A 27,851-nucleotide genomic window follows, 5' to 3' on the forward strand; every position below is an offset into this window, starting at 1 on the left:
TCCACCAACATTGAAGGAGTGTTCCTCTTTCTCTACATCCTCGACAGCATCTGCTGTCACCTGAATTTTTGATCTTAGCCATTCTGGCTGGTATGAGGTGGAATCTCACTGACTGCTTATTTTTAAAATTATATGTCTATGTGTATATTTGAATGTGGGTTTATGCACTTAAGTACCCACGAAGGCCAAAAAAGATCATTGAATCTCCTGGAGCTGTTACAGATGGTTGTGAGTCATGCCATGTGGTTGCTGTGGTTAAAACTCAGGTCCCCTCCAAGAGCAGTGAGTGACCTTAGCCACTGAGCCATTTCTCTAGTATACAAGATAAGTCATTTTCTTTAACAAATGTGATGGATTGGGTAGTTTAAAATAATAGAAAAATTAATTAAATGTATTATGTATGTATTTATGTATGTATGGTTACAGTTGTCAGAGACAAGGGGCAGACGATGGCACCCTGCGGGCTGAGGGGCAGCAATAAACCATGATGGCAATAGAGGATCTGAGATGATGAGGACAGACACTTGAGCTGAGGAAGCAGTGCTATCCACTGTGTTTCTCCTCTCAAGGATGTAGGTAATGTGGGAAGATGGAGGGCTGACAGGAGATGCTTGTAGGAGATTCCCAGGGAGGTGTCCTAGAAACACTTTCAGCTACTTTCCCAAAGCTAAGTGTTTCCAAAGATGCTTGAAACAGTTGTGTAGAGAACAGGATGGACCAAACTGGGAGATGACTGAGCACCGGATGTCCCTTGTGATTCTCAGAGTGCCATGAAGTGAGCCCTCTGTGACATCACAGGGTAAATCCCTGCCTTAGTAACTGCAGAGTGCTTAGCCTGAGGATAACTCAGAGTCCAGCAAGGAGGTCTGGGATTCACACTGAGCACGTGTGTCTGCCTAGGCTTGGGCTGTTTTCTGGGATGGACTACCTGAAATTCATCACGTGAGTAGCTCACTCAGTGCAAGGCACTTCTTCACTGGGGTCTTAAGCGGGGGAGGCAGAAATAGGGAGAGGAACTTAAAATGTTTCTGAGTGAAGACAGCTCTAAGACTTTCTTCAAGAGAGCTAAGGAGAGCTAGAAACAGAAGTCTCACAGTAGTGGGAATGGCCACTCAAGACTGTAGGAAGAAGAACCCCTCACTCACCAGGAGGAGAGGCCTTGGAAAGAAGATACACACACACACACACACACACACACACACACACACACACACACACACATATATATGGACCTGGACTTGAGCCCCCAGCCTAGGCCAGGAAGGACGGAACAGTGCTTTTGCCATGCCCACATTTGACCATTTAACCATCATACATAGCTTGTCCAGGGAAGGAGGCAGAGCATCCCTGACACTGGTGTCTGATCTTCCCTGGTGATTTCAGTCCCTGGCAGTAACAATCTTTGCATGTGTACTCAGAGAGCTGCCACGATGAGTCAAACATCAATGCCAGTATCACGGGAAATGCCATGACAGCACCTTCCCCTCTCATTCTGTATATAAATACATATTTTCACTTTGTAGGTGTGTTGTATATGTTCTTATGTATGTGCTCATGTCTGCAGGTCCACCTCCATATGTGTGAAAGTGCATGAGGAGGACATGGAATTATGCCACATATCTTGCTACAAATATGTATAAACAGTTGCTGTATCAGCAAGGTGTGTGTGTGTGTGTGTGTGTGTGTGTGTGTGTGTGTGTGCATATGCGCATGCTAAAGACCTTGCCAAACAAGTACTCAGGGAGACAACACCTACAGCTCACCACTTGTAGTTACACAAGTCGGGGTACTTTATGTTAAGAGAGAAAGCATGGTCGTTCCCCATGTTACATCTAGGCACATGGGAAGAAGCTGGAGAGAGGTGTGGTCAGCTCTGTTACCTCATATAGCCTGTTGCCATGGTTAAAGGCTGTGGTGTTGGTGTGAGGGAGCTCAGGGATGGGCTGGGATCTGGAAGGAACTGCAGGTTTGTTGGGCTGTATGTTGGGAGAATATATACAGATCTCCATGATGAAGTCCTGCCTAAACCTCAGTGTGCTATACTGGGAGATAGGAGTGAGGAAGTGTATGAAGCCTAATGTGGTCCTTGAAGTGACCTTTAGCAGGGCCTGTGCTAAAGCAGTAGAAACTGTTGCAGTAAGTATTAGCAGGTGTGTGTGTGTGTGTTTGTGCATATGCACATGAACATGCTAAAGAACTTGCCAAACAAGTACTCAGGGAAACAACACCAATAAGCCTAGGGAATGGTCACACCCAGCTTGTACCACATGGAAAGACTCCAGGCGCCAGACTAGTGCAGGATGAAGCTCTGCTGTTGTGCCCTAAGCCATGGACAACTATCAGCTATGGCAGCCCATTGTGTCCAGGGCAGGTAGGAGATGGTACAGAGTCCTACTGTCTGGGCTTCTGAAGGGACTTTGCTTCTTCACAGTAATAATCTTGTCTTGTATGTCCAGGGGTTGTCTCCAGCATGACCGAAAGCAGGTACTCAACAGGTGTGGGAACTAAAAGGGAGGCTGGGGAAGAGGGGGAGGGAGGATAGCCCACGTCCAGCCAGAGTTCCACCTATGCTCTGGGCAAGCAGACATGGGAGGGCTGCCAGACGCTTTCCACTCAGCCCCGGGTAGGCATCTAAGCCACTGACCCCACTCAATGGGGGGCGGACAAGGGGCAGCCCCCAACCGGGAGCCCTGGAATGACACCCTGTAGCCCCGGGGTTATGGGAGTGAGGGCTGAGGGAGAGAGGTTCCCACACAGGTGAGAGTCTGTGCAGTGGGCCTTGATGAGCAGAGATAGTCTATGGTTTAAGAGCTAGAGGGTAAGAGGGAGAGAGACGAAAAGAGAGGAAATGAGAGAGGATAGTAAGGGGATTAAGAGCAAGAGGAGTGAGAGAGTGAGGAGAGGTCAAACAGCCCTTTTTATGGTATGCTGTTATCTTTACTGTTGCTAGGTAACTGGGGAGGAGTCTAGCCTGAAGGTCAGAAGCTTGGGACATTGCCTATATGACTACTAACCATGCTTCTCCTGTGGGGGCTGAGGGGAAGGTAACTTTGACAGGAGCCATAGTTCCAGGAGACATGAGAGAACTCCTTCCGTCCCATGTAGGTGAATTATCACCACTGGGTCTCAGAGTTCAGACCTCAGCTTGACTGGAGACCAGACTGTCTGTGTATAGCCCATTGCCCCACAAACAGGACATATTATTCTAGCACTCTACCTAACCCTGCACACTATACATAATTATATTTAAATTGTATGTTTAGTGTGCATGGTCTGGGAGTGTATATATGGGAGTACATGTGCCTTCAGGTATAAAGGCATGCAGGAAAGTGCAGGAGCAAGGACCTGAATGGCAGTGACAGGGGCTCTGTGAAGTTCTTGAGGTGTTCCTTATTTAACACAACAGGAGTTCTGTTAAGCCAGAACAGCAGTAAATACAAGGGTGCCTGCCGAATGGCATGCTATACATAGACTCAGGAAGAAGACACCATACACGTGCCAGGAAGGGAGGCCTCTGGAAGAAACTGTCAAGTCAGTGCCTGCTTTTAAGACTCAAAACTCACGCAAGTGATCAACTACTTACACTGCCCCCTATGTCATTATTTCAGGGAACATATGCTACACAGGTTCATAAGGAAGTGCTTTCCCAGGACCTTCTCTGTGTTTTCTTTTAAACATGAACCTTCCTAGAAATCTTTATTTTCAACTCAAAGGCCCTTTCCTGCATGGCCACAGACATTGATATCACATCCCTTCTTCATCTACTTAACATATTTATATTTATGGCTGTTAATGTTTTTGTGAATGAATGTGTGTGTGTGTGTGTGTGTGTGTGTGTGTGTGTGTGTGTGTGTGTAGGATCATATCAGTTGTTTCTTTAGTGACATTCTCAGAAGTCATCGACTATCATGATGAGGCCAGGGAGGGAAACTTCCTGAAATGCTGCTTGCTGGGAAATCTTACTACAAGTTGTGTTTAAAGGTGGTGAAGAGACAGGTTAGAGGCCAAAATTTCAATCAATTTGATACCAGTCCAAAAGGCACCTGTGTGCCTGGACACCCTTTGAGCTTTCCTAAAAAGAGTGAGGCTTGGCCTCTGTGACCTCACAGAAGGGGTCACTGTCATGGTTGTGGGTGTACCCTAGTTCTGAGGGCAGCAGAGTCCATGATAGGAGAAGGTGGCAGAGATCCTTTCTAGGTAAGTCAATGTAGGAAAATCTTTGGGTAAAGACCTGATCTCACATCAGGACATGTACTTGACAGAGGGCTTTTTGTGAAAGGGGTGACTAAGGCACAGTTCAGTATCTGAGGGCTTTTGATGGACAGGACAGACGTGGTAATAGCAAGGACTAGAGGAATATCCTCACAGAGCATGGCCATGTACAACACATAGAAAGAAAACCCATCCCATATAGGAAATTGTGAAGATCTGCACAGCCTTCAGTGCCTTAGCAAGACATTTGGAGGACTAACCTCTATTGTTTCCCCTAACTTTCTGTGATATTAAGTCATGAGACCTCCGGAAGGAGGGTTATGCATCATGGGGCCTTGGTGAGACTCTCCTGTGGCTCTCACAACTTAGAAGCAACAATCTTTCCACATGAGTTCATGGGTACTCTCTACCACAGGCATGGACAGCTATGCAACAGGGATCTTTTTTTATTAATCTTTCTAATTGTATAGTGTATAATGTGTTTTACCTGGACTGTACGTAAGCTATGAGTGTAAAGTCTGAGCATGTTTCCTAGTGGATAGGTCAATGATGATCTGAGTGTATTTGAGATGCCAGAGAAGAATACTAAATATATCAATCAATATCTGTCTCCTTTTTCCCCAAAATATTGACCAAGATCAAGGCTAAAAACAAAGAAGCTTTGGACAAATTTGAACTCAAAAGAATCCAGTACTTCAAACATAAAAAGAATCATATACCCTGATAGTGAGGTTTTCTGGACCTAGATAAGTAGGACTGAAAAGAAAGAGGCCTGGCCAAACAAACAGGAAAAAAAAAAGAGTGTGGGCAATGGGAAAATCTGACCTGGAAGGAAGTCAGGTCCAAACCAAATAGAGATATGGGCCTAGGCCTAACCCTGCCCCAGAAGAGGGCCCAGGCCAAAAGCAAAAAAAGTGATGTGGGCCTGGGCCTGTCCCTGAACCTTGAAGAGGCCTGGAACAAAAGCAAGAAGTGATGTTGACCTGGGCAAATCCCTGACCTTTGAAGAGACCTAGCATAAAGAAAGAAGTAATGTGGGCTGGGCCTATACCTAACTTTGAGAGGCTCAGGCCAAAAGCAAGAATTGATGAGGGCCTGGGCTTATCCCAGACAATTGAAGAGGGCCGGGCTGAAAAACAAAAAATAATGTGGGCCTGGACCTAACCCTGACCCTTGAAGAGGCTGGGGCTAAAAGCAAAATGTGATGTGGGCCTGGGCCTATCCCTGAAATTTAAAGAGGCCTGGGCACAATACAAGTTATGAAGAGGGTCTGGGCCTATGCCTGACCTTTGAAGAGGCCCAGACAAAAAGCAAAAAAATGAGGGACTGAGCCAAAGGCAAGAAGTGATGTGGGCCTGGGGCTATCCCTGTAATATGCCTGACCCTAGAAGAGCCTTGGGACAAATGGAAGAAGTGATATGGGTATTGGCCTATCCTCCCGATCCATGAAGAGGCCTATCCCTGACATATGAAGAGGCCCGGGCCACAAGAGAGAAGTTAAAAGTGCCTGATCCTATCCCTGAAGTTTGAAGAGGCCCAGGCCTAAAGAAAAAAGTTTTATGTTCCCGGGCCTATCCCTGAACATTAAAGAGGCCCAGGCCAAAGTAAATAAAAGATGAGGGCCTGGGCCTAACCCTGACCCTTGAAGAGGCCCAGGCCAAAAAGAAGAAGAGATGTGGGCCTAGGCCTATCCCTGACATATGAAGAGGCCCGGGCCACAAGAAAGAAGTTAAAGTGCCTGGTCCTGTCCCTGAAGTTTGAAGAGGCCCGGGCCCAAAGAAAGAAGTGATATGAGCCCGGGCCTACTCCTGCACATTGAAGAGGCCCGGACTAGAAGCAAAAAAATTGAGTTCCAGGGTCAAAATCAAGAAGTAATGGGGGGCTGGGCCTATCCCTAAAGTTTGAAGAGGCCCGGGCCTAAAGCAAGAAGTGATGTAGGCCTGGGCCTATCCCTGACAGTTAAAGAGGCCTGGGCTCAACACAAGAAGTGAAGAGGGCCTGGGCCTATGCCTGACCCTTGAAGACAAAAGGGACAAAAGGAAGAAATGATGGGGGCATTGGCCTATCCCCAACACTTAAAGAGGTCTAGGCCTAAAGAAAGAAGCGATATGTGCCCAGGCCTATTCCTGAACATTGAAGATCCCGGGCCAAAAGCAAGGAGTGATGTGGGCCTGTGCCTATTCCTAAAATTTAAAGTGGCCTGGGCCTAATGCAAAACGAGAAGAGGGCCTGGGCCTATGTCAGACCCTTGAAGAGGTCCGGGCCTAAAGAAAGAAGTGATGAGGGTCTGGGCCTATCCCTGACCCTTGATTGAAGAGGCCTGGGCCAAAAGCAAGAAGTGATGTGGGCATGGTCATCTACTTACCTTTGAGAGGCCTGGGGAAAGGGAAAAGGGGAAAGGGGGAAGGGGGAAGGGGGAAGGGGGAGGGGGGAAGGGGGAGGGGGAAGGGGGAGGGGAAGGGAAGGAAAGGAAAAAGGAAACTTCAGGGATAGGCCCAGGCCCCTTTCACTTCTTGCTTTAGGCCTGGGCCTCTTCAAGTGTCTGGGAAAGGGGGGAGGGGGAAAGGGGGAAAGTGGGAAGAGAAGGAAAGGCACATCACTTTTTGTTTTTTGGCCTGGGCCTATCCCTGACCCTTGAAGAGGCCTGGGCCAAAGGCAAAATATGAAGTGGGCATGGGCCCATCCCTGACCCTTGAAGAGACCCCAGGCCAAAAGCAAGAAGTGATGTGGGCCTGGGTCTATCCCTGAAATTTAAAGAGGCCTGGGACCAATGCAAGATGTGAAGAGGGCCTGGGCTTATGCCTGACCCTTGAAGAGGCCCAGGCCTAAAGAAAGTAGTGATATGTCCCCAGGCCTATTCCTGAACATTCAAGAGGCCTGGACCAAAAGTAAAAAAGATGAAGGCCTGGGCCAAAAGCAAGAAGTGATGTGGGCCTGGGCCTAACCTTGACCCATGAAATGGCCCAGGCCAAATGCAAGGAGTGATGTGGGCCTGGGCCTAACCCTGAACGTTGAAGAGGCCCTGGCCAAAAGAAGTGATGTGGGCCTAGGCCTATCCCTGACCCTTGACGTGGCCCTGGCCAAAATGAAGAAGTGAAGTGTGCCTGGGCCTATCCCTGACATTACAAGAGGCCTGGATTAAAAGCAAAAAGTGATGTAGGCCTTGATAATCACTGGCCCTGGAAGAGGCACAGGCCAATAGAATGAAGTGATGTGGGCCTGGGCCTATCCCTGACATTTAAAGAGGCCTGGGCCTAACAAAAGTGAAGAGGACCTGGGCCTATGCCTGATCCTAGAAGAGCCTTGGGACAAAAGGAATAAGTAATGTGGGCATTGGCCTATCACTGACCCATGAAGAGGCCCAGGCCTAAAGAAAGTAGTGATATGTGCCCAGGCCTATTCGTGAACACTGAAGAGGGCCTGACCAAAAGCAAAGATGAAAGCCTGGGCCAAAAGAAAGAAGTTATGTGGGAATGGGCCTCTCCCTGAACTTTGAAGAGGCCTGGGCCTAAAGAAAGAAGTGATGTGTGCCCGGGCCTATTCCTGAACATTGAAGAGGCCCGGACCAAAGGCAAAAAAGATAAGGGCCAGGACCAAAAGCAAGAAGTAATGTGGGCCTGGGCCTAACCCTAACCCTTGAAGAGGCCCTGGACAAAAGCAAGAAGTGATGGGGGCCTGGGCCTATTCCTGGAGTTTGAAGAGGACTGGGCCTAAAGAAAGAAGTGATGTGGGCCTGGGCCTATCCGTGATATTTAACGAGGCCTGTGCCCAACACAAGAAGTGAAGAGGGCCTGGGCCTATGCCTGACCCTTGAAGAGCCTTGGGACAAAAGGAATAAGTAATGTGGGCATTGGACTATCCCTGACCCTTGAAGAGGCCCAGACCTAAAGCAAGAAGTAATGGGTTCCTGGGCCTATCCCTGAAGTTTGAAGAAGCCAGGGTCTAAAGAAAAAAAGTGACATGTGCCAGGGTCTATGCCTGACCCTTGAAAAGGCCCGGTCCTAAAGAAAGAAGTGATATGTGCCCAGGACTACTCCTGAACATTGAAGAATCCCGGACAGAAACTAAAAAAAAAATGAGGGCCTGGGCCAAAAGAAATAAGTGATGTGTACCTGGACCTATCCTTGAAATTGAAAGAGGCCTGGGTCCAATACAACAAGTGAAGAGGGCCTGTTCCTGTGCCTGACCCTTGAAGAGGCCCGGGCCAAAAGTAAAAAGTGATGTAGGCCTTGCTCATCACTGATCCTAGAAGACACCCGGGCCAAAAGCAAGAAGTGATGTAGGCCTGGGCCTATCCCTGAAATATGAAGAGGCCTGGGCCCATCCCTGAAATTTGAAGAGGGCCTGGGCCTACGCCTAACCCTTGAAGCAGCCCGGGCCTAAAGAAAGAAATATGTGCCCAGGCCTATTCCTGAACATTGAAGAGACCTGAGACTAAAAGCAAGGAGTGATATTGGCCTGGGCCTATTCCTGATCCTTGAAAACACCCTTGCCAAAAGCAAATTTGTTGTGGGCCTGGGCCTGTGACCCTTGAAGTGGTCCGGGCCAAAAGCAAAGAGTGATGTGGGCCTGGGACTATCCCTGACGTTTGAAGAGGCCCGGGACAAAAGGTAGAAGTGAAAGAGCCTGGGTATATACCGAGCTTTGAAGAGGCCCTGGCATAAAGAAAGAAGTGATGTGGGCCTGGTCCTATCCCTGACCGTTGAAGAGGCCTGGGCACTAAGCAAAAAGTGATGTGGGCCTGAGCCTTGAAGAGCCTTGGGACAAAAGCAAGAAGTTATGTGGGCCTGGGCCTCTCCCTGAACTTTGAAGAGGCCTGGGCCTAAAGAAAGAAGTGATGTGTGCCCAGGCTTATTCCTGAACATTGAAGAGGACCGGACCAAAAGCAAAAAAGATGAGGGCCTGGGCCCTTATGCAAGAAGTGATGAGGGCCTGGGCCTATCCATGAGGCTTGAAGAGGCGTGTCCAAAGCAAGAAGTGATGTGGGCCTGAGACTATCCCTGAAATTTAAAGAGGCCTGGGCCCAATGCAAGACATGCAAGCCTATGCCTGACTCATGAAGCAGCCTGACTCTTGAAGCAGCCTGGGCCTAAAGAAAGGAGTGATGTGGGCCTGGGCCTAAACCTTATTCTTGAATGTGGGGCAATGGGCTATGTACAGACAGCCTGGTTTCCAGTCGAGGCTAGATCTTGAACCCCGGGACCCGGTAGTGACAATTCACTTACATGGGATGGAAGTTCTCTCATGGCTCCTGGACCCTCCTCCACAACCCCCACCAGAGAGGCGTGGCTATCAGCCACTTAAGAACAGCACGAAGCCCTCTCACATGCAAATAAGGTTTCCCCCAAACTCTCAGCCCAAGCCAATGAGAGGGGCTTGCTGTCAAACTCTAAATCACTGCCAGAACTGTGTATAGGAGAGCCATGCAGGGAATTAAAGGAATGTGAGAACTATTCCTTTGTCTGACCCTTTTGTTCCAAGAGCTGTAACACTTGGGAAGAGATCTCTCCCGAAGAGCTGTGCCTGAGTTCTGCTGCATTCCTCACTGGATTGTAGGCTTTTCACAGACCCAGGCTCAGAGTTACTGAGCAACCCAGAAGGCATGGCAGAGGCTTCGTCTGTCTCCCTGCCTCCACTCACTTCCCTTGCTGTGGCCTTCCCACCTTGCTTGGAGAGGGGTCTCCGTGGAAAACTTCTGGTACTTAGGCCCACATCTGGAGACCAAAGTGGGGCAAGAGTGAACAAAACGACCACACAGAACTAATACTCCGGGAAGGTGATCACATGGATTTAGACAAGCTAAAGGGACAACTGAAGCCTTCTGGCCAGAGCTACTCTCTGGTGTTGGCCGAAGGTTCCTCTGGCCTCTGTCTAAATCCAATGGCGTTGGCAAAGACTCTTAACTTCTCCTTAAAACAAAGAAAACCTGGTAATGCAGCAGCCAATTAAGAGCCACAGGGTGGCTGCCAGTTCTTAAATCTGCAGAAAGGCTTAGCATTTGGACCAATAGGCCAAGGGAACATTCCCATTGGACAAGCGTTTTTCATCTTTTCTACCATGTGAAACTCACCATCATATAAAAAAAAACCACCCCAGCTCAGGGAAATATGTGCCCTACTAAAACACAGAGGGATAAAGATAGACAAAAAAAAAAAAAAAAAAAAAAAAACCCAAGCCTCCTTATTTTGGGAGGAAGTCCTTCAGATAGCACCATGTATGGCCAATGATAATATTTATAGCCCAGACTCATGGATCAGAGTCGATTCTCTTATCAAAAACAAAGATACCCGAGAGGGTAAAACGCCCTCCCATGAGTTTTTGCCAATCTTAACCACAATTAGTTAGTGCATAGGGCCATCTAAAATAGGACAAACTGACAGCAACTCAGCTGCTGAGCCCCCTCAGTCAGATGAACCCAAAGGTCAAGGTCCTAAAAACCACTCCATTTCAGATCTCACAGTCCTTACTCAATAAGAGATAAAATCCATCTATCCACCCTATGCTTCAAAGGAAAACTAATTAAACCACCACCTTAGAGACTCTAGAGGGTCCACCCTCAAAATAGTCAGACCAGAAAGGATGCTACACAAATCCAATTAGAAGGGTGTGACAGGAGACTGAACTAGGGCTTTACTGCCGTGTGTAAGGTACAAACTTGAGACTAGCATCTGTTTTTAAATGGTGGACTATTAGTATCTTAGATAGCGTTTTATTGCTACAAAGAAACACCATGATCAAGGCAACTCTTATAAAGGCAAACATTTAGTTGGAACTGGCTTACAGTTTCAAAGGTTCAAATCCATTATCATCATGGTGGGAAGCATGGCAGTGTGCAGGCAAACATGGTGCTGGACAAGGAACTGAGAACTCTACATGGTGAACCAAAGGTGTCCAGGAGGAGACTCTGATCCCACTGACCAGACTTGAGCATATGTATGAGACCTCAAAGTCCCAACTCCACAGTGGCACACTTCCTCTAAAAGGCCACATCTCCTCCAATAAAGGCCACACCTTCTAATAGTGCCACTTGCCCTGGGGCAAACACATTCAAACCACCACAGCAAGCTACCTTTACTATGATAAAAGATCACTGGCAATCAACTTTAAAAAGGAAATTTTATTGTGGGTCACAGTTTCAAAGGTTTCAGTCAAAGGACTCTTAGTCTTGTTGCTTTGAGACACAGCAGATAGTTCATCATGTCAATGGTACATGACAGAGGATGTCTGTTCATATCTGGGCAGCCATGAAGCAGAGAGAAATAGGAGGGGGCAGGGTCCCGATATCCTCCTTCAAAGGCACACCTGCAGTGATCTAACTTCTTTTCAGCTGCAGTAAAGAACACGGACTGCTCTTCCAGAAGACTTAGGTTCAATTCCCAGCACCCACCTGGTGGCCCACGACTGTAACTCCAGGGCTAGGGATCTGAAACCCTCTTCTGACCTCTGTGGACATCAGGCACATGTGTAGTACACGTATATACATGCAGGTAAAACATCCAAAGACATAAAATTAAATTTTAAAATATTTTTTAAGGAGTTAAGGCTATACTAAGCTAGCTCCTTAAAGAAGTAGTTCTGGCAGAAGAGACAGCTCAGTGGTAAAGAGCACTTACTGCTCCATCAGAGGGCCCACAGTGGATGTTACCAAGCTCTGATACCACCAACTCCAAGGAATCTCATATCCCCTGCTAGCCTTCCTGGACCACACACACACACATACACACACACACACACACACACACACAAATAAATAAATAAATATTTTCAAAGAGAGAACGATAGATGTTCTGAAACAGAGCCCAACCTTCATCAGTCCCCACCAGCTCCTGATGATGGGCTGTTTCTAAGTCTTCAGTGAACACAGCAACACCTCTCTGACTACACTTCTACTGTTAGTGTTCATGCTAATTCCCCAAGCTTCCTTTTCAGTGATGGAGATGGAACCCCAGATTCCGTTGTGGCTAGACTCTCTCTACCTTCTGAAGGAAGCATGTTCACATACCTGTATTCAGCCATATCTTAGGAATCAGGTAGTAAAAAGAACATGCTTCCAGCTCCACTTCTGGAGTGAGAAGTTTAACCCTCTGAGAAGTCAGGCTGTCCTTGAGAACTTTGCTAAGAGTAGGTACTTCACTGTGAGAGGTAGGGAGAACATCTGGATAACTGTAGGCATGACAAAGACCGGGGAACAACTGAGTCGGAGAAAGATCTCTATGGAAGATAAGGAAGGAGCAAAGGGGAGCACGGAGCTGAGTTAGGAGAGAACACCACGGTCTTGTAGGTTCGAGGTAGTGAAGAACTCAGCCTAGCCAGAGAACGAATTAGGGAAGGAAACACAAAACTGTTAGGGTCACCAGTAGGCCTTAGGAAGTGATGGAAAGAGCACCCTGGGACTCCAAAGTGACAGAATAAGAAAAAATGTACAGATAAAGAAACAAAACAAAACAAAACAAAACAACTAGCGTATATGGTATATATGTTTGTATATGCATATGCATTCACACCCCCTTGTATATATATATGTATGTAATGGTCAATGCAGTGTCTCCCTTGATCACTCTCCATGTTACTTTCTGAGACAGGGTTTCAGCAAACCTGAAGAAGCTCCTTGGTTTAGCTAGGCTAGCTGACCGACAAGCCTATGGGATGTCCCTGTCTGCACCTCCCAGCTCTGGGGCTCTGGGTTTTCACTGTGATGTGTAGCTTTTATGTGTGAGTTTCTGTGCATGCAAACTGAAGTCCTAATGCTTGTACAGCAAGCACTTGACCCCCTGAGCCATCACCCTGATAGAGGGAAAGTGTTGGGGACTGTATGTATAGTGCATCCGAGGGTCCCAAGACCATAGGGTATGAACATTAATACAAAGTTCTGGAATTTGGGAGTGAAGTTGGGGCTACAGACATAAACTCTCAAAACTGCCACATGTGACCAGAGGCTACATGCTGGTGTGCAAATGAGGGCTGTAGAAAGTGAAGTGGGGAGAGCCATCACAGTAGCCTCTGCTCTCAGGTACAGATGACCACCCTACAAGGACAGAGTCCCCACTCCCAGGCGGCAGAAAACTGCCTCTTGTGTTGGCTTTTATAGGTCCTGTGACACAGAATAATTTAGTTTCTTCAGATCTTAAACTGATGAAATGAGGTTGTTTTAATTACTGATATGCCTGTTACTCCAGGCAAAGTTTCACTGGTAGCCATGCAGAAACAACTATTCTGAGTACTCACATATGCAGAGGACACATTGCTAAAATTAAAGATTCAGCTGTGAGGCTACCAAAAAAAAAAAAAAAAAAAAAAAGAACAGCTCAAGCTTGAATAGGATTAGAAACTCAAGGGCAGGCGTACCAAAGCCTTGAAGGTCACACATAAAAACGTCAGGCTAGATGGCTTGGTGTGTGGGTTGATGGGTAAAGTGTGCTTACACAGCCTCAAAGAGCTCTGCGTAAGCCAGCTATGGTGGCACATGCCTGTAATCCCAGCACTAAGAAGGTTGAGATAGAAGGATGAGAAAATCAAGGTTATCCTTGGCTACATAGTGAGCAATGAGGCTAGCCTGGGCTACATGATAACGGGGTGTGGGGGTAGATTTTTTTTAAAGAAGGAAAAATGGTGACTGGGATTAGAAGTCCTAGGAAAATTGGTCCCTAGGATGCCACTGAGCTGGTCTCTAGTTCCCATTTTCTCTCTCTGCACTCCAGATTCCCGCACCATAAATACTAATACAGCAGCCTTGAGTAGAAACTTCAGTGCTTCTGGCTGTGGGAAGGAAAGCATGCCCCACCCCCACCCCCCACCCCCACCCTGAGGTTACTATGAGGAACATGCTAGCAGTAAGAATGGTTTTCCTCAGGCTAGCCCAGCTCAATGCCCTTCAATGCTTCCAAGAACTTTCACATCCTGGCCTCCTGCGTTTAGACTCCACATTCTCCAAGGAACCCTCTCCTACTTACTTGCCTTCCTCAGAGAGGTCCATCTGCAGTGGAAGGATGTGAGAGCTCAGAGAGAAGGATGAGAGCACTCCAGTCACACATGGTCCCAGTGCCCTCAGGATTCCATAGATTGGCATGGTGGTTTCATGCATCAGCTCCCATAGCGTAATTAATTAGAGAAAAAGCTGCAGATGGATCTGTGTCTGCTGTGCTGAAAGACTCGGTTCTTAAACTCCAGAGACCTAGACCCGGGCAGAGGCAGTGTAACCCCGTGCGGTCCCTGAGATAAGTCAAATGCTTGTTGCCTGATACCCCACCCGGCCTTAGGCAATGGGGTTCCTCTAAGCTTTCTATGTCTCTGATGACTCTGAGAGTGTTAGATTCTAGAGATAGGATGATGTGGACTGGCAAAGCTCTGATCCTAATTAGAGAGAAGGAAAAGCCATAAATCAGGGAAGCAGCTTCCCTTTCTGGCCAGACTGACTGACGACTTTTGTGTGTAGTCTGTGGCTGAAGGTAGTATTTGGTCCCAATCCACTTTCAATTATCTCTAGTCCTGGAAACGCCATTTGTGTCCCAGGCTGATTAAGTGTGTGTTCATAGCTGTCTGGACTCTCCGATTCACAGTGAGTTAAAAGTCTCCATCCTGTCAATGACTTATTAATCACTCACACCTGCAAGGTGAGATTCACCACGTCAGGCACACTGGTACTTGGGGACACTAAGATGAAGAGCTTTGCCTTTTAATTGGGGAAAAGAAAATGTAAATCAACTGCATGAGTGTATTTTGCTACTATGACAAAATATCAGAGGTTGGGAAATGTCAACAATAGTTTGAAAGGCCAGTGAGTTCAGAGTCAAGACGCTAGCTGATCTGGTTCAGGTGAGGACCCCCCTTTCTTGTTGTGCTTTCTCAGAAGAAATGGGAAAGATTTGAGCTAGCCCTATAAGTCCTAATCCTTTAGGAACAAGGTTCTACTCATAAAATCCCTCATCTGACCTTAATTCCTAGAAGTATAAAATTTACCACCGAGGATAGTCAATTGAGGGTTGGCATTCCAACATATAAATTGAGAAGAGAGGGCACACACGCTGTGGTGATGGCAAGAGATTCATTAGTATGCTACAAGGTGCTCTGAGATGCAGAGAAGCAAAGAAAATTCTTTCTGGGGTAGGATTCAATGAGATTCCCTCCCTGGTTCGTTACCCACTGTAGTGGGCCATTTTGAAAGTCCAGGCGATGCACAGAACTGTCTCCCACGAACTTACTTAATTTGTTCTTCCGAACTTTCTATTCTTTCCCATAAACTTAATTCCCAGCCAAACCTGCAAGTAGAGCTCCCCGTTGGGATACAAATTTGATCCCAGAGACTCCTGCAGTGTGCGCATCCTGTAGAGAGGCTCCTGCACTTCTAATTTGAGAACCCACCAACTCCACTGTGTCCCAGCTGATCCCGGAAAAGAGTAACCAGGGCAACCGTGGCCTCTGGAGCTGCGCACCAGCCGCTCTGGCTGCTAACGGAAGTCAAGTCCGCAAGGTATTGTTCCTTCGGTGACGTCAATCTCAGAGTTTTGGGGTTTTTTGTTTTGTTTTGTTTTTTGTTTTTATTTTATTGTCTTCCCGGTTTGAGGAACCTCGGAATAAATCCACTTAGACCACCTAGGTCTTCCCATCTAGGGAAGAAGTGCAGACTCATTCTACTCAAAAGGGGTTGTTTATCTATTCAGAATGTTTATCTATTTAAAACTATCCAGAACGTTCGGCACTGCGGAGGGCACTCTCACCTCTCGCCTAGCTTCTCAGCCAACAGTAAGCAAGCAGTTGTGGACTGAATTGTATCCCCCCCCCCCACCCAAAAATATTCAGAATGAAGTTTATATCAGAAGTGTATAATTTGCTTTTTTGTTTTATTTTGAATCTTACAGAGGGTTACAGTTAAGGCTCAGAAAAGATCTGGACCTTGGGCTTTTCAAAAAAGTTGTGAAGTTGGATTAAATGCATTTGCATTATGTTGTGATCAAGAGACTAGGGGACCAAGAAGTGGAATGTGGTGGCTTGAATGTCCCCATAGTCTAGGACATTTGAATACTTGACCCCTAGCCAGTGTTGCTATTTGAGCAGTTAGGAGGTGTGGCCTTGCTGGTGGAAGTGTGTCCACTCCCTGTGGGCTTTTAGAGTTTAAAGACTCCACTTCTTCTAGTTTTCTCTCTCTGCTTTGTCAGCTGCTGCTCCACCCGCCATGCCTGCTGCCTGCCCCTCTCTGCTCCTGCTTCCACCTCCACCTCCTGCCCCCTACCCCGCTGGCCCTGCCTCCACTCCACCATCATGGAATCTAACTCACTAGAACCATAAGCATAAAACCTCTTTTCTCCATAAGTTGCTTTAGTCCTGGTGTTTAGTCACAGCAACAGAAAAGTAACTACTACAAACTTAACTTTGTTCCTTAGCATGTGATCTTCCTTGGAAATGGGCTGTTTGAGGGGAGCTTAGGTTAAAATGAAGCCATTAAGATGTTCAGCAAATAATCAACGTCTCAATAAAAGGGGCAACTGTGGAGACAGACGTGGGAAGATGAACAAGGCTACAAGAGCAAGATGATGACCACGTGCAAAAGGAACCCATTCCCTCAGTCCTCAGACACAGCCAGCCCTCCCAACACCTCCACCTCAGATGTCTAAACCCTAGAACTCTGAGTCAACTCAGTCCTATGGTTTAAGCCACCAAGTTTGTGGTATGTTCTTACAGAAGCCCCAGTAAGTGAACGTGCCCGTGTTCCAAGCCCAACTTTACCAGTAGTGTACAATCTGCCAGTTGTCCCTGTGTACCTAGGATGTCTGATATGCCAGGATTCCTGAAATGTTCCCAAGGGTTGCCCCAGTAACTACAGGAAAGCCACTCTTCCCCTAGGGACTAAAGATCAAATTTGAGTCTTTGGAGAGACCCAGTGATTCTTCATTTCCCAAAGGCTGATTAGTCATAGAACATCTCAATTTGAAGAACTTGAGAAATGTCTGGAATTGCAGAAATTCAGATCTAGAGGGGCCTAAAGCATCATTTAGATAATTCTTTCTTAACTCTTCTTTTCCAAATCTCTCTTCATCCCATAATATTCCCAGCTCTGGTCTCCCTCCTTCTCGCCCGGTCTTCCTCAGCCTCTTTGGAAGCTTCCCTCTCTTCCCAGAACTCTGTCTTCACAGGATTTGCTCACTGCCATTTCTCCTCAGGTGACATCACCCTTGGCTTTGCAGACTGTCTCTATACTGATAACTCCCAGATTTATATCTCTGGCCCCAGAAACATTTCATTAGGGCTGGCTTATAGGTTCTGAGGTTCAGTCTGTCGTCATCAAGCCTGCAACAAGGCAGTGTCCAGGCAGGGCGCAGGAGTAGCTGAGAGTTCTACATCTTCATCTGAAAGCTGATAGGGAAAGATTGATTGTCTTCCAGGAAGCTAGGAGGAGGGTCTCAAAGCCCACTCCCACAGTGTCACACTTCCTCCAACAAGGCTACACCTCCTATTAGTGCCACTCCCCAGGGCCAAGCATATTCAAACCACTGCACCCAGGGACATACTTTTTCCAGCAAGGTCACACCTTCTAATTGTGCCACTCCTTATGAGCCCCTGGGGGCCATTTTCATTAAACCATCACACCAGTCCATCCTCTTTATCTCTGAGGCCAACATCCTTGTCCAAGCCATCACCGGCTTCTTTTTGAACCACTCCATTCATGTCCTTACCGGGGTTTTGGTCTCATCTCAAGTCTAAGGGCAGCAGCTGGAACAGTCCTACCAGGATACGAATGGAGGGCAGAGAGAAGGCTCAGGGATTAAATGTTTGTCGCCCAGGAATGGAGGCCTAAGTTTGGAACCCCAGAACCTATGTAAATGCCTGGTGTGTTATGGCAGCCCATCTGTAATTCCAGAGACAGGAGACCCCAGAGTAAGCTGACTAATGAGACAAGCCATATTGGTGAGCTCTGGTTTCGTTGAAAGACTCTGCCTCAGTGAGTAAGGTGGAAGAGCCACGAGGGAGGATGATTCCAGACATCAACCTTGGGCCTCCACATTCTAACCATATAGCGCTCCACAATCGCTAACAAGTTTCCATACACGGGCAAAAACAAATGCCATATACAATGAATATACAAACAGAAAGATACAAATATATAAACCTTAAATCTTGCAATATCCCATCTCCTCCCCCCAACACACACACATACACACACACACACACAGAGAGAGAGAGAGAGAGAGAGAGAGAGAGAGAGAGAGAGAGAGAGCACAAAATAAAATCCAGGCTCCTGTAACTACCTGATAACAGCTTCCAGCTACCTCTAACATGATCTCAGATGTTCCTCTTAGCTTGCTGTATATGACAGGATTTTCCCTGTCCAATTACATTAAATTATTAGTGCAGCAGGAGGCCTGTGTTAGGACAGAGTAAAGGGAAGCGGAGCTAAGAGTTGGGGTGACAGCATCTTGGAAGAGAAGGGAAGCCAAGATGGAGGCAGATGGACAGGAAGAAGATCCTGATCCCATGTGGTTTTAAATAGCCACAGGTAGTTATGACCATCATGTCGGGATAGAATAATTGCAATTACTTGTCTGATCTAGGTGGGCAGCTTGTATCATTATCAATTGGCTCCGAAATTATTGTGTAGGCATCTTGAGAATTGGGAATTTATTGATATATAAATCTGACTTGTTAATTATAAGCTTCTAGAGTTTTGTTTTACTGGGTTCCTGGAAGGTGGGACCACCAACCACAGGGGGATTATGGCTGAGACGGTATGGGCAGCTATGAGACAAGGGAACCAGAGTTGGGTAGATGGCGATTGGTCGCTGGTGAGGCTACTCTAGAGGCAGAGATGGTGGGAACGCACCGAAGCAGAGTTGCCAGCAGGAGTGCAGGAACTCACTGGTCTTTTTTAATATTTCCGGCAACAGCTGTATTGCACCCTTAGTGCCCTTTTCTTCCTTAAACACATCACTCATTGCCTACCTTCAGAGACTTTATTTAGCATCTCTCCCTGAAATGGTATCACACACACACACACACACACACACACACACACACACCCCTTCTCCTTTAGATCATAGACAAAAGGCTTTAAAATATGTCCTCACATCCCTTGAATTTATTCTACCAAAAGGTAGCTTCTAGTTCCTTTCCCCTCAATGATGCAGTGTCTTGAGTGAGTTCGTGAATAAAATACTGTGTGACTTCTAAGACTAAAAGCTGCTATGGCTTCCATCTGGCTCTTTTATTGGAAGACCCACGCCTACAACTCAGCCACCATGCTGTGACAAAAACAAGAAGCTGCTTGCAGGTGTCTCAATTGACTCTTCAGCCTAAGATCCCTATTAATAGGCCACCACCAATGGACTCAACATACCAAGGAGAAAGCCCTTGGATGTTTTGAGTTCCCCCATCAGTTGACTCTGTCACTCTGTACCCTCCCCTCTTCCCACCTAAGCTGAAAATTCTTGGAGAGAATAATAACCATGATTACCTGAAGTCATTATGTGTCGGGGTGGATTGCTAAGGAGCAATAAATAACTAGAACACAGCCAATGAGTCCTCATCGCAAGAACTGCCCTCTCCCCCACATGCCCTCTAATGACTCCTTGACTTCATCTACAACCAGTGAATTACTATCTCTAGTAACCTCAACACTTAGCCTACTACTTCCTGGCAAACAAGAAGCACTCAATGGATATTTGTAGACTGTACAAATGAATGAATCCTCTTGTCACATTAGACTCATTAATGAGCTGGGGGGGGGGAGTATTTAAAATTTTTGTAATGATATTTAATTTAATAAAATTTTGCAATTTATATTTAATGCAATGATAGTAACAAATACCAGTTCAAGCCAGATATGAGATTATTTACCTGTAATCTCAGCACTTGGGAGATAGAGGCAGGAAAATCATGAATATAAGACCTCTCTTGGTTATATAGCAGGTTCGAGGCCAGCCTGGGTTACATGAGACCCTATCCCAAAGAAACAAAGCAGAATTGACTGGAGGGATGGCTCAGCACTTAGGAGCCCATGCTGTTCTGGCAAAGCACCCCAGCTCACTTCCCAGCACCCATGTCCAACAGGCTACAACCCCCTGTAATTCTAGCTCCTGAGGACCCTCTTCTGGCATCCTCAGACACACACACTCACACACACACACACACTCATAAAATAGAAATAAAGACAATACTTTGAAGAGAAACAGAACGGAAAGGGGCATGAGAGACAGGGAGGGAAGGAGGGAGGGAAGAAGGGTAAAGAGTAGTTATGGAACAAGCTTCCTCATTATCACTGCCCAGAGATGTTGGGCAGACTCGGTGACCACTGTCTGGGAGCCAGAAGACACTAGGACCTGGGAAGGTGGATTGGTATCCCCCCACCCCCAAAGGATTTGAGTCCCAGGACCAGCACAGCAGACAGCCTGTCTTATTTGTTGGGAAATAAGCAAGCACTCTTCCTGCTGTTGGTCACACCTGCCAGAACACGTCTCTCTGGGGTGAGCAGATTTTCAATGGGGGAAGCTGCAGACGGCAGGGGGTTGGGCCGGGGAAGTTGTGGAGAATTGTTCCTTCTACACTTGGGCCCAGTTGCAAATGACAGACTTGTCAGGCAACTGAGTTTGTAGCTGGTTCCTGGGGGCTCTTTTCACTGATGCGTGGTTTCCTTGGTGACTGGATGGGCTGCTGTGCACATACACACAGCAGCTTTTTGGGAGACACTTGACTGGTTCTGATGCTAACTAGCTCTGACAGCTTTGATTGGGGTAAGAAGAAAAACGGTCTCTACTGGCTTTCTCAAATTAAACATTCCTTCCATGCTCATATACACTGTTTCCTTTACCTGGGAGACTAACAGGCTGAGCATACCAGCAAGGATTCTGAGACTGGGCACCCTGAAGCACCCCAGAGAAGCAGCACCGTGGTTCTCAGGTGATGCCTTCGGGGGCTGCATTAGCCATAAGTCTATCGGGGTTAGGAAAGCAAGAATGGCCTGCGTTACTTCAATAAAAAGGATTTAATCTAGGCTGTTGTTTGAGCAGGCGCTGGAAAGGCAAAAAAGGGGAAATCAAGATAAAGAGAGTCTGGGGAGATGCTCAGCTGGTAAAGTGCTTTCCTTGTAAGCATTAAATAGATGTAAGCATCTATATTTGAAGTCCAGAACCCATGGGAAAGGGACAGCAGCCACAGAGGGGCTCACCCACAACAGACTCTGTCTACCATGCCACGTTCCAGGTAACAGGGCAGGCACTCTGATCTTCCCGAAAGATGGCAAGCAAAGCTTGGGAAGCAGGAAGAAGCCAAAAGAGCTGGGAACAGTGATGGTGATGGGCTCATGGAGAGGGCCAAGGGGACAGCAGATGACCCTGGAAACTGTGCGAAAATTCAAATGCACCTTTAGGATCAGAGACTGTGACCTGGGTGTGTGGCCTTTCTGGGTGTGTGACCTGAGCTATTAACAGGCTTTCTCCAGCAGGAAAGTCTCAAAAGTGTGAGTGGCTAGGGGGAGGTGGGTAGGTGTGTGTGGATTAAAGTGGGGTTTTGGGTTCTGGGGTGTGTTGGGGGGGGAGGAGTTGGTTTACATAGGCATGTGTGCAATCGCACAGCTGTGGATGGCAGATGTCAACCTCACAAGTCCCTTAGTTACTTGCCACCTTGGGATTGCTGTGATCTGTCTTTACATTTATTTGTTGTGAGCACCTATACTCAGCAGTCAGAGTCAGTTCTTTCCTTCCATTGTGTGGGCTCTAGAAATAGAACTCGTGCTGTCAGGCTTGGTGGCAAGCCCTGTTACCTCCTGTGCCATCTCAAAGGCCTCACTGTGGTTGTTTGTTTGTTTGTTTGTTTGTTTGTTTTGAGACAGTTTCTCACTGGTTTGGGGAACACCAAGTTGGCTAGAATGAGTAGCCTCTAAGTGGCAAAGATTCACCTGTCTCTACCTCCGCAGTACTGGGATTACAGGTGAAAAGGTCAGCTCAGAAACTTTGGGAACGTCATGAAACACTTGCCCCTCTGGAAGGAAAAGGCTAATTAACATTTCTCAGACCACGGGGGTGGGGGGCACATTCCACATGGCTAACCCTGCTCACCTTCAGACAGGGAAGTCCTTGTCACCTCATTCCCTAAAGACCAATCAGTTTAAAGGGTGCACTGTTCCACCAATCATATTGTGCCTAGTTGCTGATGCTCTATTTTGGCCCTGGAAACCATATAAAAACTGGCCGAACTGCTGCTGGTGGTCGCTGCCTCTCCTTCAGGTCTGGGACGACCCCAGTGCACTGGAACAATAAGTTCCTCTTGCTTTTTGCATCAACCCCAGCTCCACATGGTTCACTCAGGGGGTCCCCAGTAAGCTAAGCTTCCCCAGAGTTTTATGCAAGCATGTGTCACCACATCAGGCTACAGATTCTGAAACATTTATTTATTTGTTTGTTTGTTTTTCGAGACAGGGCTTCTCTGTATAGCTCTGGCTGTCCTCACTCTGTAGACCAGGCTGTCCTCGAAACTCAGAAATCCGCCTGCTTCTGCCTCCCAAGCACTGGGATTAAAGGTGTGTGCCACCACTGCCTGGCTCCGAAACATTTTTTTAAAGATTTGTTTTAGGGCTGAAGAGATGACTCAGCAGTTAAGAGCAATTGCTATTCTTCCAGAGGACTCAGGTTCAACTCCTGGCAACCACATGGTGGCTCACATTTGCAGGGATCTGCCACGTATACACTATATATATGTGGCTGGTGCACATACATACATACATACATACAGGCAAATCACTCATATGCAAAAATACATTTTTAAAAAAGGTCTATTTGTGTGTTGAGTAGGGGTGGCTGCACACGTGTAGTTGCTGAGAGAATCCAGAAGAAAGTGTCAGGTCCCCTGTAGCTGGAGTTACAGTGGTTATAAAGCTATCCACTGAGGGAAGAGAACTTTGGTCTAGTGCAAGAGAAGTAATGCTCTTACCCCTGAGCCATCTCTCCAGCTCGAACTTTTTAAACGTTCTAATCAAGGACCCTGAATGTTAGTTTCACACTGGCCTCTGTCCTCCCGGCACAACCAGCCAACTGAATTCCAGGAGGCGTCCAGGGCAAGCCAAGAGAAGACAGAGGCAGCTGATGGAGAGGTTGAGGGGCTTATAAGAAAGGGCATGTGGCTTCTCCCCCTCTATCCGACCCCACTCCGGTAACTGTCAGCTGAAACAGCTACCTCGTAAAAGACTGGCAGGTGTACCACCATCATCACCACCATCACCCGGGCCCCCGGCCCCCATCCCTGCTTCCCTACTTCCCTGCCCCCAAGGAACAATCCTAACACACCTGCAGAATACAGTCAAAGGAGGTGCAACCGGAACATAAACTGCGCATCAGTCAGCCAGTCATGTCTGGCCCGTGGTTCCCAAGGGCTGGTTTCTAGCGCCTGTGACACTGCACAACACGTGTAGCTCCGCAGAGCTCTTTCAGCACCTCCGAGGGGCGGGCGCCACCTGGTGGTCACTCTGAGATCTACTCGAGGCCACGTGCTCTTAAGAGCAGGGGAGCTAGGAAGGCCAATTCAGCACTGGGGAGGTGGAGGCAGGAGAATCAAGAATGCAAGGCTAGCTTTGGCTACACAGCGAGCTTGAGGGCAGCTTAAGCTACACAAGACCCTGTCTGAAAAATAAAACAAAACCATCAAACAAAAAACCAAACCCAGTAGCTAGGGAGATGGCAGAACTTGTTAAATTGGGCTAACATGAGGACTTGCATTGAGATTCCCAGCATCCATATAAAAGCCAAACAGCCATGGCTGCCTATATAAATCAGCTAGACCCCAAAGCTAGCTGGCCCACCACATTAGCCTAACCAGTGCCTTCTAGGCACTGAATAGTGAGGCTAGTGCCCTGCTGCAATATTCAAGATGGAGAGCAAGAAGTTCCCAGGGCAGACATACACACAGCCACACACACCCACATACCTGTGCACACACATGGATGTGAAGAAAGAGAGGAGGGAGGAAGAAAGAGAAAAGAGGAAGAGGGAGCCAGTGGTGGAGCAGAGATGGTGAAAGTGAGGCACCAGGTGTGGATGAGCGAACTTCCCTCAGTTCTGCATTTGCCCAGGAGGAACAGCTTCATTGAAGAAGCACAAAGAAAAGGCAGCCGTTGAGAAAGGGAGTCTGTGTCTGCCGTGAGAGGATCAGAGACCTGCGGGGACACAGAGCAAGGCAGGAGTTCGGGGCCAGCAGAGAAGAGCTTGCTCTCACCGGTGAACAATGTGGCCTTGTTGGGGCTGGAGGAATAACTCAGAGGGTGAAAGGCAAACCTGACAACCTGCGTTCATCAAATATCCCCCAACCACAGATTTGCACATACATAGGCCCTCACCCATCCACAGGTAAATCATTGGGTTTTTTATAATAGTTTGACCTTGTTCACCAGCACAGGGAACAATACTGAGGCTCTAGAGTATAGACTTGAGACCCTTGTTGCACTGGGTACTTAATACCTGTTGTCCTGCTAATTAAGGTCAAAGTCTACCGTTGTCCAGATAGCCTTCTGAGCTCAGCACAAAATGGGAGACTCCCTTTACCAGCAGAGATTCTCCTTCTCTGACCTTGTCTGAGGAGTTCAGAGCCCCCACCCTCTACCAAAGGTTTGTCACATTCGTAGCCTTGATTAGCTCACAGTTTCAGCTGCCTTTCTTCCACCACAGAACCCATTCAGCAAGCACCTGAAATCCCCCAAAAGCCTCTCCATGCTAATGAGGCGTCTCAGTTCCTTATCCTTCAGCCAATGACCTTTGCCCACCCTCGATATTCCTACAACCTTCCCCAAAACTATACAACCCAAGAAAAGTTGATCTGTCTCCCTGAAGCTGATCCCGGAGATAAGTCTGCTATTTCTGTTGTACTCACAGGCTCTTCCAAACCTGCCTGTTGACTCTGCTTCCCCCAGGAGAAGGGAGACCCAGACACCCACTTTATTTATTTAATTTTGAGACAGGGTCCCTCTGTGTGTCCCTGGCTGGCCCACAACTCACTGTATAGACCAGGCTGAACTCATTCACAGAGATTCTCCTGCCTCTGCCTCTCGAGTGTCACCAATCCTGATTAATTTTTTTTGCCCTTGCTGTTTTTGAAGCAATGTCTTATGAAGCCGGGTGGACTTAGTCAGGGTTTCTATTGCTGCAACAAAACACCATGACCAAAAGCAAGTTGGGAAGGAACGGGTTTACTTGTCCTACACTTCCAGATCACAGTCCATCATTGGAGGAAGTCAGGACAGGAACTCAAGCAGGGCTGGAACCTGGAGGCAGGGGCCGATGCAGAAGCCTTGGAGGGGTGCTGCTTGCTGACTTGCTTCCCCAGGCTTCTGAAGCCTACCTTCTTATAGAACCCAGGACCACAAGCCACAAGATGGCATCCCCGGCAATGCGCTGGGCCCTCCCCTCATTGATCACTAATGAGAAAATGCCTTACAGCTGGATCTCATAGAGGCATTTACCCAACGAAGGCTCCTTCCTCTGATGACTCTGGCTTGTGTCAAGTTGGCACACAAAACCAGCCAATACCCAGGCTGTCCTGGAACTTAGTACGTAACTGCTAAGGCCTACTTTGAATTCCCAGTTCTCCTGCCTCCACTTCCCAAAAGCTGGAATGACAGGCACGCACCTCCACACTAGAACCATCCACTATTACTTTAATACTCTAAATGGGTCAGGAAATAAGAAACTATTAGCCCCGTCTTAGCAAGGGACAGTACAACCTAAGTCAGTCACTTACCTGCCAACTTTGGAACAGGCGGTCATCAAATTCCCACCAGACTCTACTCAGTTCGAGTCTGGTCAGCCAGGAGCCATGCAGGCGCCCTTTGCAGGACAAAGCAGAACCGCTCAGCAGTGAGGTGAACCTGACTAAAGGGAAGCCCGTATTGGTCAGCAGCCCCTGTGACTTGATGCAGAAAAGGCTGCTTCACTACTGTGGAGAGTGTTTTATTGTCTTGCAGTGCTGGAGAGCAAACAGGAAGTCCTCGCCATGCAGGGGGAGCACACTGCCATTGAGCTGTACTCTCCACCACCACCCCACCCCCTTTGTTTAAAGATAGTTTAAGACAGGAGTTGTGTTGAGGCTAGCTTTATTCACTCAGTAGCATAGGTAGACTAGGGGCTACAGGGCTGTGTCACTAGTCCCAGTTTGACAAGATTATTATTGAATTAATAAATTTTGGGACCTGAGAAATATCTGCACCTTCCATAATCCCCCTCCTACCCAGGATCACGGGGTCCTAGTGGGCCAAGGACGTTTCTTCTCATAACTCTGCTTGCTGGGAAAAAGAGCTGTGGTTCTCCATATATGCCCTGCACCTTGACCTGGATCACTGGAGGGCATGGTTTCCTTAGCTAGTCCCTTTCGGCTTTTCTCATGGCTGTGAGACCACCTGACAGAACTGGCTTAAGGATAGGAGAGTTTATCTGGGCTTGTGCTTGCAGGGCACCATCCACCGTGCTGAGAAGGCACAGTGACAGGAGTGTGAGGTGGCCATGTTGCATCTGCAGTAGGAAGCTGGGCAAGACGGATGCTGGTCCTCAGTTCGCTTCTTCCTTTTCATTCAGTTTGGAACCCCAGTCCGTGGAAGGATGCTGCCCACATGCAGCATAGGCCTTCCCTCCTTGGTTAGTTCTCTTTAGAAACTCTTTCCTAGACTTACCTGATGCTGTATCTCCTAGGTGACTTCCAAATCTACTCAGGCTGACAATCGAGATGAACCCTCAGGACGTCTCGTATTTATGAACATTCTTCTATCTACTGGATCATTCTCATAAACATGTGTGGCACGTGCTACAGTTTTGCCGTCCTACAATAAATAAATATCTGGGAAGATGACTCAGTTGGCAAAGTGGTTCAAGTTTGAGGACCTGAGTCCATAAAAAGGTGCACACAGTGGCACGTGCTCACAAACCCAGGACAGGGGTGGCACGGGCAGGAGGATCCCTCCAGTTCTCTGGCCAGCCAGTCTAGCTGAACTAGTGGACTCCATGATTATCAAAAAGCTGTCTCCAAATGTAAGGTGACTGTGGGACCCTGAAAGGTAGCATGGTTCCTGGTTGAGCTAAGGCTAGAAGCCCCGGAGACCCTGAAGGGACGGTAGGAGCTCTGCCTGCTCCCAGGCACAAGGCCCCTGTCACTAGACACAGCTCCCACACCCCAGATTTGTGGCCATCAGTCACGTAAGCCCCTCCACACATGGAGGACACGTAGGCTCAAGATAGAGATCGACATTCTAATGAGGTACCTAAAAGGCTGAAGGGCTTAGCTGATAAGCTTTCCTTCCAAGACATCCTTCCCTGCAAAAGGCATTTAATCTCAGGCCCACCCGGAGAAGTGGGGTACGACTTTACACAATCACTTTCTGCCATAACAATAAACGCCTTAAAACCATGGACTGCCTCTTTTCAACACAACCATCGGTGGGGAGCCACGGAGATGGCCTTCGCCTACAAAGCTTCTGTCTAATCTCCCGTAGAAAGCCTCTCTGTGTCCCAACCACAGCTGCCACCAAGCCAAGTTCAAGCCCTCTACTGTCCAGCCAAGGCCTCTTTCCCATGGCACCAGCTGGAGCTCCCCAAGGCCCCGGGCTAGATCCAGCCCTCGGGCCCCCACTTTGTTCTCAGCTTCCTCAGCATCCAGTGGCACCTGGATGGCCAAGAGCCTGA

General features: G+C 47.7%; 1 long non-coding RNA gene across 1 annotated transcript; it reads left to right on the forward strand.

Moving 5' to 3' along the window:
- The first annotated feature begins 414 nt into the window (after nucleotides 1–414).
- Nucleotides 415–27,021, forward strand: Gm32425. Its single transcript, XR_377779.4, has 3 exons — nucleotides 415–942; nucleotides 24,260–24,533; nucleotides 26,865–27,021. It is a non-coding gene; the product is annotated as a predicted gene, 32425 (long non-coding RNA).
- The last annotated feature ends 830 nt before the right edge of the window (nucleotides 27,022–27,851 follow it).

The sequence above is a fragment of the Mus musculus genome, chromosome 6, assembly GCF_000001635.26.
Source record: "Mus musculus strain C57BL/6J chromosome 6, GRCm38.p6 C57BL/6J".
NCBI lineage: Eukaryota > Metazoa > Chordata > Mammalia > Rodentia > Muridae > Mus > Mus musculus.